Here is an 8,221-nt window from a genome sequence, read left to right as displayed (position 1 = left end):
TTGTTCATGCTCTGTTGTTGCTGTGTTTTCTTGTTGGGCCTTGGCTCACGGGTGCTTCGTGGTGCAGGTAAAGGCAAGAGCAAGCTGGACCAAGCCTGAGGTGGAGAGCTCCGAGGTGTAATGTACATAGCCAGCTGTTCGATCACCATGGTCGAGGAGTGTGTCAGGACAGAGAATTACCTAACTGCTCGTTTTTGCCTTAGTATGGCCAGTCAATGTATTTAAACTTTGTAGCTTTTGTAAACGGCTTTTAAACTGTCATTTTTGGGATCCCATGTAATTAAATAATGTTTAGTAATGAAAACGTAACTTTTAAGACCAAAACACTTTTAACCCTAGTTCCGCTACTGTTTCAGTAACACGATTTTACTTTAATGACTTGTTTAGCAAGTCTGACACTTTATAAACACACAGTGTAACGGTCTTGGCTATCCAGGGCGTTACATTTTGATTGACTAGAGCTACAACCTAGAGAGAAGAAGGACAAATATAAATGAATGAAAAACATGCTTACTAAATCAGGAACAGTATAGGGATTACAAGTACTAAAATCTTTCAGAAAACGTTTCATTTATTCATAGTAATCAATCTGAGAAGCATCTAAACCAGCATTTGAAATAGCTTTAGGTATCACAAGGGCTGGAGCAGTTGTAAAGAATTCAAGTGCCTGCGAAGATAATCATCTTTGAGCTATGTTTCAGCAACATTAAATTGGAGTACCTGAGCTGCATCAGCATAGCCCTTAATCTTTGCAATTACTTGCAATCCAAGTTGAAGTGCCTTCTCTCCACTCACTAGGACTAATGTAGCTGCACCATCACTATTCATGATAAAAACCAAACCATATTAAGGCAAGTTAAAATCTGAAACCCTAGTCACACACACATAAAAATAAGAAAAAGGCTGCCCATAGAAAATAAACCAGTTTTGTTGTAGCATAAACTACAATAAGTGTTGCACACCAGTTGCTTAAATGTACAAGAAAGTAAATGAGTATTTAGATAGTACAAGCCTCTAAACAGAAGGCACAGGAAACAATATATCTGATTGCATTACCACACTAAGTTAATAATTTTTTTTTTCAGCATTGGCAGCAGGGAGAAAGAGAGAGGTGGGAACCTTATGATTGAAGCATTGCCAGCAGTAACAGAGCCCTTGTTTTGCTTGAAACTTGGTCTTAGCTTTCTTAATTTTGCAGCATCAAACTATGAAGAGAGACAAAAACAAATTAAAAGTACTGAAGCAAGTATTGAAAATCTGACTTAAAATCTACTTTTAACTAGAAAACCTTACTATGACATAAATATTAATAATTATACAAGTTCACAAAATTTAGTATATACCATTTAGTATCAAGATAACCCACATCCATATATTTTTTTTTAAAATGGACCTCAGAAAATCCTAGTACCCTAGAAGAAATCAAGCCAATAAATTGCACTGGTAGAAACTTCTAATTATGGAACAAAACTACTTTCCAAATGAGCAAGCAAGTAACATTCACAACTAGAGAAGAAATATGGAGCTTTCTCAACATTACCATTGACACAAGTGATGGAGCTTTCTCTGACCAAACAGTTGTCACTATCTGGGACAACCTTCCTTAACACCGTCTCGCCATTGAAGTTCTGCAGAATCTGCCTGAGTCTAGCAGGAGAGACAAGTGATTGAAGGCTGAGTTGTGCATGTCCCATTTTGTCATCTGTCTTTAAGAGGTCTTTATCAAACACTTCCTAAGGGGAGAAAGCACTTTGGTCATATAACATACTAGTCTTAATTATGTCTTCAAAGGAATACATGAGAAGAAGATTAAAAAAATAGATGCAAACTAAAACTATTGATAAAGGCCAAAAGCCAATAATTGGCTTGAGGAAGGAAAAGGTGAAACATTTGCTACATAAAATCACAAGTTAGAGCTCAAGCTCCCATATTCAGTGAGAAAAGAATATAGGGACAATAAATAAAGGTTTTGGAGTTGTGCTATCAATTAGAATGTTGTAATACTTCAAGTTCAGACTAATGAACGCAAGAAAAATAAGTTTGTACACAATTGACGTCCATCTAAAACATAGTTATGTAAAGACTTGAACAATATGCAATTTCAAAATGGCTAAACAAAATACAATTTCAGGATTTAACATAGCAGAGATGAGTGCCAAACTAAATTATATCTTGAAATTGAAACTATGTGGCCGATTTGGATAGCTACAAATTCAAAATCTTGGGAACTTACCAAATTCAAAACTCCATTAGGTTCTTTGAGGGAGAAAGTCAGTTCTTCATTCCAGACTGGATTAAGGCAACTATTTATGACCTTTGTTTTTGCTGTTTGTTACGGAAATAAAGATTAAAAAAAATGCAAAAGTAAACAAACGTTTAAGTCATTCTTGTGCTTAAGAGTTTAGAGGATTGCATCAGTCTCATCAAGGCAAGGTAAAGAAGACCAAGGTCCCAAGTATTTTTAAACACCAACTATGAATAAAAAATGCCATTTTAGGTACTCAAATAAATAAATAATAATAAAAAATTTAAAAAAAATCTAAAGCCAGGTTGAGGGCAGAGTAAAAGAACGATAAAAAATGTAGGCCCCTTGTGCTATCATCTCCCAAAAATCCAGTTTTAGAACCGGCTCTTCCTCGTTCTCCTTCAATTCCAACCTCGCAAGCTCCTGATGAATAAAAGCTCTGCTTACCTCCTCTTCCTTCTCCTTCTCGACCGCCCCATGACTGACATCAGAAGTTTCAGGATCGGAATCACCATTGTTATTAGAAGAAGAAGAGGAAGACGGTGGTTGATACTGAAACCCTAACTGGGTATAGCTTGAGGGATGGTCAGAAGTGTGTTAGAAAACTGTTTAGAGCTTTGGAAATAAAAAAGATAGAGGCAAATAAAAAAGTAAAAAGTAGAAGATAATTTGGCTCCAAAATTTTGGTACCGCCAATTTTGGTACCGAGAATTTTTTTTCCCACATGTTATTTTATTATTTTATGTATTATAATACTTTTTCAATACTATTATATTCATGTGTTATGGAAAGGGGTATTTGGTGTAGTGCTTCATTGGAGAATCAAATGTTGGTGATTTGGCTGGAAGCTGAGATCCAGTGTCATGGCATAATGGCTAGTGGATGGTAAGACTGATAACTTGGATGTTTCTAAGTACATCACAAAATTTGAGGAATTGGAGAAGATGATGGCTGAAGAGACGGCTTGGGCCGAAGAGTTAGCCACTTCTTTTGGCGTCATGACTACTCATGACCTAGTTGCGGATGACTGACTCCTCCTTTGTTCAAGTTCTCTATTGGGGGATGACTGAGTTTATCCCATCTTATGTATTTTTAGTTGGTGTATGTACTTTTTCTTATGTAGTGTTGTAAACACGAGACTTTTTCTATTTTTTTTTTTTTTTTGTATCCTAGCTGGTTATAGCTTATGTTAGCGTTCTATAAGTTGTTGTATCAGATGCCGGTTGGCTGTATGACTTATGAAGTATTAGTATATTATTCTCCCCAATCTAAGTATGAAGTTACTTAGTCAATTTATACTTAGATTTGTTATTGATCTGTTCGTAGTATATTTAAAAAAATATATATGGTTGTGATAAGGGGCTACGCTCCGTGGAGCTGCCTATATACCCTTTGCAGAGATCAAGCTCAAATGTAGTTCTGCCACTTCCTGCATGACAGTGTCAGTAAATTGCTTGAATAAAGATCCCGTGAGATCATTGATGAAAGAAAATGACAGAAGACTAGATTGAGTTGAAAGTGATACTGTTTTAAGTGGATAGCGTTCCTGCTGTTGTTGATTTTGCATCCCTCTTTAGTTTGTAGCTTGTATGCTCCATGTCTGACTACCTTTGTGATCAGGTAGGGTCCTTCCCATGCCGGGGCAAGCTTACCTGCTCTTACTTCCTTAGTGTTCTGGAACACTCTTCGTAGTACCCAATCTCCTACTTTGAATGTCCGAGTGCGGATGTTCTTTTTGTAATGTCTAGCTATGCTTTGTTGATAGGCTGAGACTCTTAAGAGTGCTTTGTCCCTTCTTTCGTCGATGGTGTCGAGTTCATGGCACATTTTTTCCCAATTTTCTTCGTCTGTCATTAGCTCATATCTGGCTATCGTAACTTCACTCTCGGTAGGGATGATTGCCTCCATCCCGTAGGCTAATGAGAAATGTGTTTCTCCCATCGAAGTCTTGGTTGTGGTTTGGTAAGACCAAAGGAGTCCTTGTAACTCATCAGCCCATCTTCCCTTAGCTTTTTCTAGGCGCTTCTTGATGTGTTCATGATAGTCTTGTTGGATGACTCTGCTTATGCATTTGCTTGGGGATACCTTGGTGTGGAGAAGTTGAGCTTTATATTCCAGAATTTGCAGAAGTCTTTGAAGTCGAAACTGATGAATTGAGAGCCATTGTCTGTCATGATCTCTTTTGGTACTCCATATCTGCAAATTACATTCTTCAAAATGAAACACTTTACTTCTTTGTCTCTAACTTGGTGGAATGAGTCTGCTTCGATCCACTTACTGAAGTAATCAGTTACTGCAAGCATGTACACCTTATGTCCTGGTGCGGTTGGAAGCTTGCCTACTATGTCCATACCCCATTTCATGAATGGCTAAGGGGATGTGATTGAGATGAGACGCTCTGGAAGTTGGTGGGATATTTGAGCGAACCATTGGCATTTGTCGTATCGTCTTGCATAGTAAGAGGAGTCGACTCACATATTTGGCTAGTAGTAGCCTTGTGTTAGGGCACAGTGCGCCAAGCTTCGTCCTCCAGAGTGGTTGCCGCACTCTCCTTCATGCAACTTAGCTAGTAAGTATTTGTCCTCTGCAGGGTTAATGCATCTCGAATATGGACCAGAAAAGGACTCGTATAATAGTGAAGTGGGATGATTGAGCCTTGACTTGATGTGGCTAGTTCTTATCTTCGGGCAGTATGTCCTGCTCCAAGTACTCAACTATTGGAGCCATCCATGTTTGGTTGTTGGAGATGTCACTAACTTGATCTTCTTCATCTTTCGACACAACTGGCCATTGGAGATATACTACTGGTGTAACGACCTAAATTTGCTAATAAGGCTTAAGGGCCTTGATTAGTGTGACGGGAGGGCATAACTGGATTATATGTGATTTAATGAATTAAAAGCATGTTAGAAGACTATTTTAATGTCTGAGATGCATGACTATGTGTATTAGTATGCATGTAGGCCCTGATTAAGTTAGAAGGGCATAATCGTAATTTTGGCCCTTTGAGGGCATAATTGTATATAAATGTGATAAACTGCCGAGACCACATTATTATGTGGATATATTTGTAATCTGTGACTCGAGACGATCCTAGTGAGCAGTTTAGCAAAAAAGTCACGGCGGGGATTTATACCCGGCTCGGGGTGAGCCTGGGGTTATTTCTAGGAATTTAGAGAATATATTGGGGTCAATTTTTACATTGAGGAATATAACTGGTGATTAGTTAGGTGTCGGGAGGTAAGCGGTAAATATTAGAGACACTCGAGGAATTAGCGAGAATTGGGTGAAATGACTAAAATGCCCCTAGGAGGATTAAAAGGCTTAGGAATTATGGGAGGGTATTGTGGTCATTTGGCTTATAAGGGATAAATGTTACTAGGCTTTGTACTTAGTAGATTGTGTAGAAAGGGCTGGAATTCAGAAGGAAAGAAAGGAAAGAAAAGAAACAAGAGAAGGAAAAAGGGAAATTGGGAGTCCTATTTTCTCTCATGCGGTTGGAGGTTCCTTCTTCATTTCTTTGAGGTTTCTTGGAGAAAAACTCAGAGGAATTCTAGGCAAGAGCTTAAGGCTAGGATCCCTGCTCTGGTTTGAGGAATTGGTAGAGTAATCCATCCATTTCAGGTAAGACTTAGAGGTTAATATTCAGTTCTTTGCATTGTTGTTGAGCTGGATTTTCTAAGCAATATTCTGTGGGAATTCAAGGGAGTTGGGGCTGAAGATTTGAGGAGGAGAAGGGTAAGGAAGAGTGGGAGACAACCTAGGCTAAACTCATCCAGTAAAGGTAACGAATTCAAGTTTAAGTCCTCTGGTTTCAGTTGTTGTTTAATTGAGTTTCTAAGCTTTAGGTCCAGCCATGGTGAATTTTGTGATTTGGAGTGCATGTGCTTGGGTTAAGTGTGGTTCAGATGCTTAGGATGAGTGGAGGATGTTGTTAGGCTTTTTTTTTATTTTTGGTTGAGGTTTGGAAGAGTTTTGGTAAGGTTTGGCTCAGGGAAAATCGAAAGAGAAAATGGCAAGTTTTGCTGTGCTGTGACTAGCTCTATAGCGCTAGCCATTGGGCACTGTAGCACTAGGCTGAGTGGTCTGGAGCGCTTTAGTCTCTGTTTGTAGCATTGTAGCGCCCTCCTTAGAGCGCTGTAGCGCTACCCTATTTCCAGAAAAGAGTTTTTGGGTTATTTTCAAGGGTTTTTACCCGGGGGTTCGGGGTTTGATTCCACCACCCCGTTTAGTGGAATTAGGGCTTCCCGAGGGCTCGGGATTGGTCCTAAGGCTAGGTTTTGGACTTTAGGTTTGGTGATGATTCTGATATATGGTTGTGACTAGGTGTACGCTTGGGCTCAAGAGGGATCATGCTTGAGGATTAAATCGAACAAAGCTAACAAATCTAAAGGTAAGAAAATTGCACCCGACTATGTGTATGTGATGGGACTAAGTGCTCCCGATAACTGTATAATGTCATAGATGGTATTACGCCATGGGACATGTGATAAACGGCCTAAGGGTGCCGTAAATTATATTTGCGCACAGGGCGCGGCTCGGCCACTGGTAGCCGAGGACAACTTAATATTCACTGAGCTCGGTTTAAGCGGGCCGGAGTCAGTGGGACAAATAGAGGGTATGGCCTAAGGGCATTAACCCTAGTTTTCATATGTGGATTGATTATTGATATGGAATGATATATTTGGTATGCTGAATACGTGGATAACATGAATGCTTAAACTGTTGAGTAAATGCTTATGCGGTATGAGATATCTGATTGTCTGTTGATTGATTGTGCTTTGTTATTGTGTTTTCTTACTGAGCCTTGGCTCACGGGTGCTAAGTGGTGCAGGTAAAGGCAAGGGCAAGTTGGACCAATCCTGAGATGGAGTGTTGCGGGGTTGAATGTAGATAGTCAGTTGTTCGGCCGCCACGGCCGAGGGATGGAACAGGATGAAAAATGCTTAACCGTCTATTTTTCCTTAGAGTGGCTAATCATTGTATTTAAATCTTAAATATTTTGTATATAGTCTTCAACTTATTACTTTTGGGATCCCATGTAAATAGAAAATGTTTATTTGTAAGAAATGCAGCTTTTGTGACCAAAATCTTTTAACCCTAGTTCAACGATAGTTTTGGTAACACGGTTTGATTAAATGACTTGATTAGCAAGTCTTGCACCTTTATAAATACACAGTGTAACGGTCTTGGCTATCCAGGGCGTTACAACCTGTATTGTCTTAGGGTCGGTTGTTTGGATGGAGGATCCAAGGTTTGCTAATACATCTGGATGACTGTTCTCCCCTCTCGGTACTTGATTGATAGTGAACTCATCGAAGACCGACTACAACTCTTTAGTCTTGTTGAGGTAGGATGTCATCTTGTTATCCCGAGCCTGATAACTACCTTGCATTTGGTTGACCACCAACTGGGAATCACTAAAGACCACGATCTTTTTTACTCCCATGTCTTTGGCTAGTCTGAGTCTAGCTATCATTGCTTCGTATTCGGGTTCATTATTGGTAGCTTTGAACCTGCATTAGACTTCTTTTTCGATCACGTCACCTTGGGGTGAAGTCAGGACGAGTCCATGTCCACTTCGTCTAGTGTTACTTGAGTCGTCTACTTGCAACTTCCAGATTCTGGCTGACTGTCCCTCGATCAGACATCAAAGTTCTTCTTCTGCTTGCACATGCATGTTAGGTGTAAAATTTGCAATGAAGTCAGCTAATACCTGAGATTTGAGGGAAGTCTGTGGCTTGTATGTTACGTCGTACTCGCTGAGTTCTACCGCCCACTTGGTAAGTCTGCCTGATAGTTTTGGTTTATGGAGGATTGTTTGGAGTGGGAGGTGGTCAGGACCGCTATTAGATGGCACTGGATGTATGGTTGTAGCTTCCTTGCTGCATGGATGAGTGCTAGTGCAAGCTTCTTTAGCTGGCTATATCGGGTTTCTGCATCAATGAAGGCTTTGCTTACATAGTAGACTGGAGA

Source organism: Humulus lupulus, chromosome 7 (genome assembly GCF_963169125.1).
Source record: "Humulus lupulus chromosome 7, drHumLupu1.1, whole genome shotgun sequence".
NCBI classification, from domain to species: Eukaryota; Viridiplantae; Streptophyta; class Magnoliopsida; order Rosales; family Cannabaceae; genus Humulus; species Humulus lupulus.
This window is presented reverse-complemented; position numbering follows the sequence as displayed.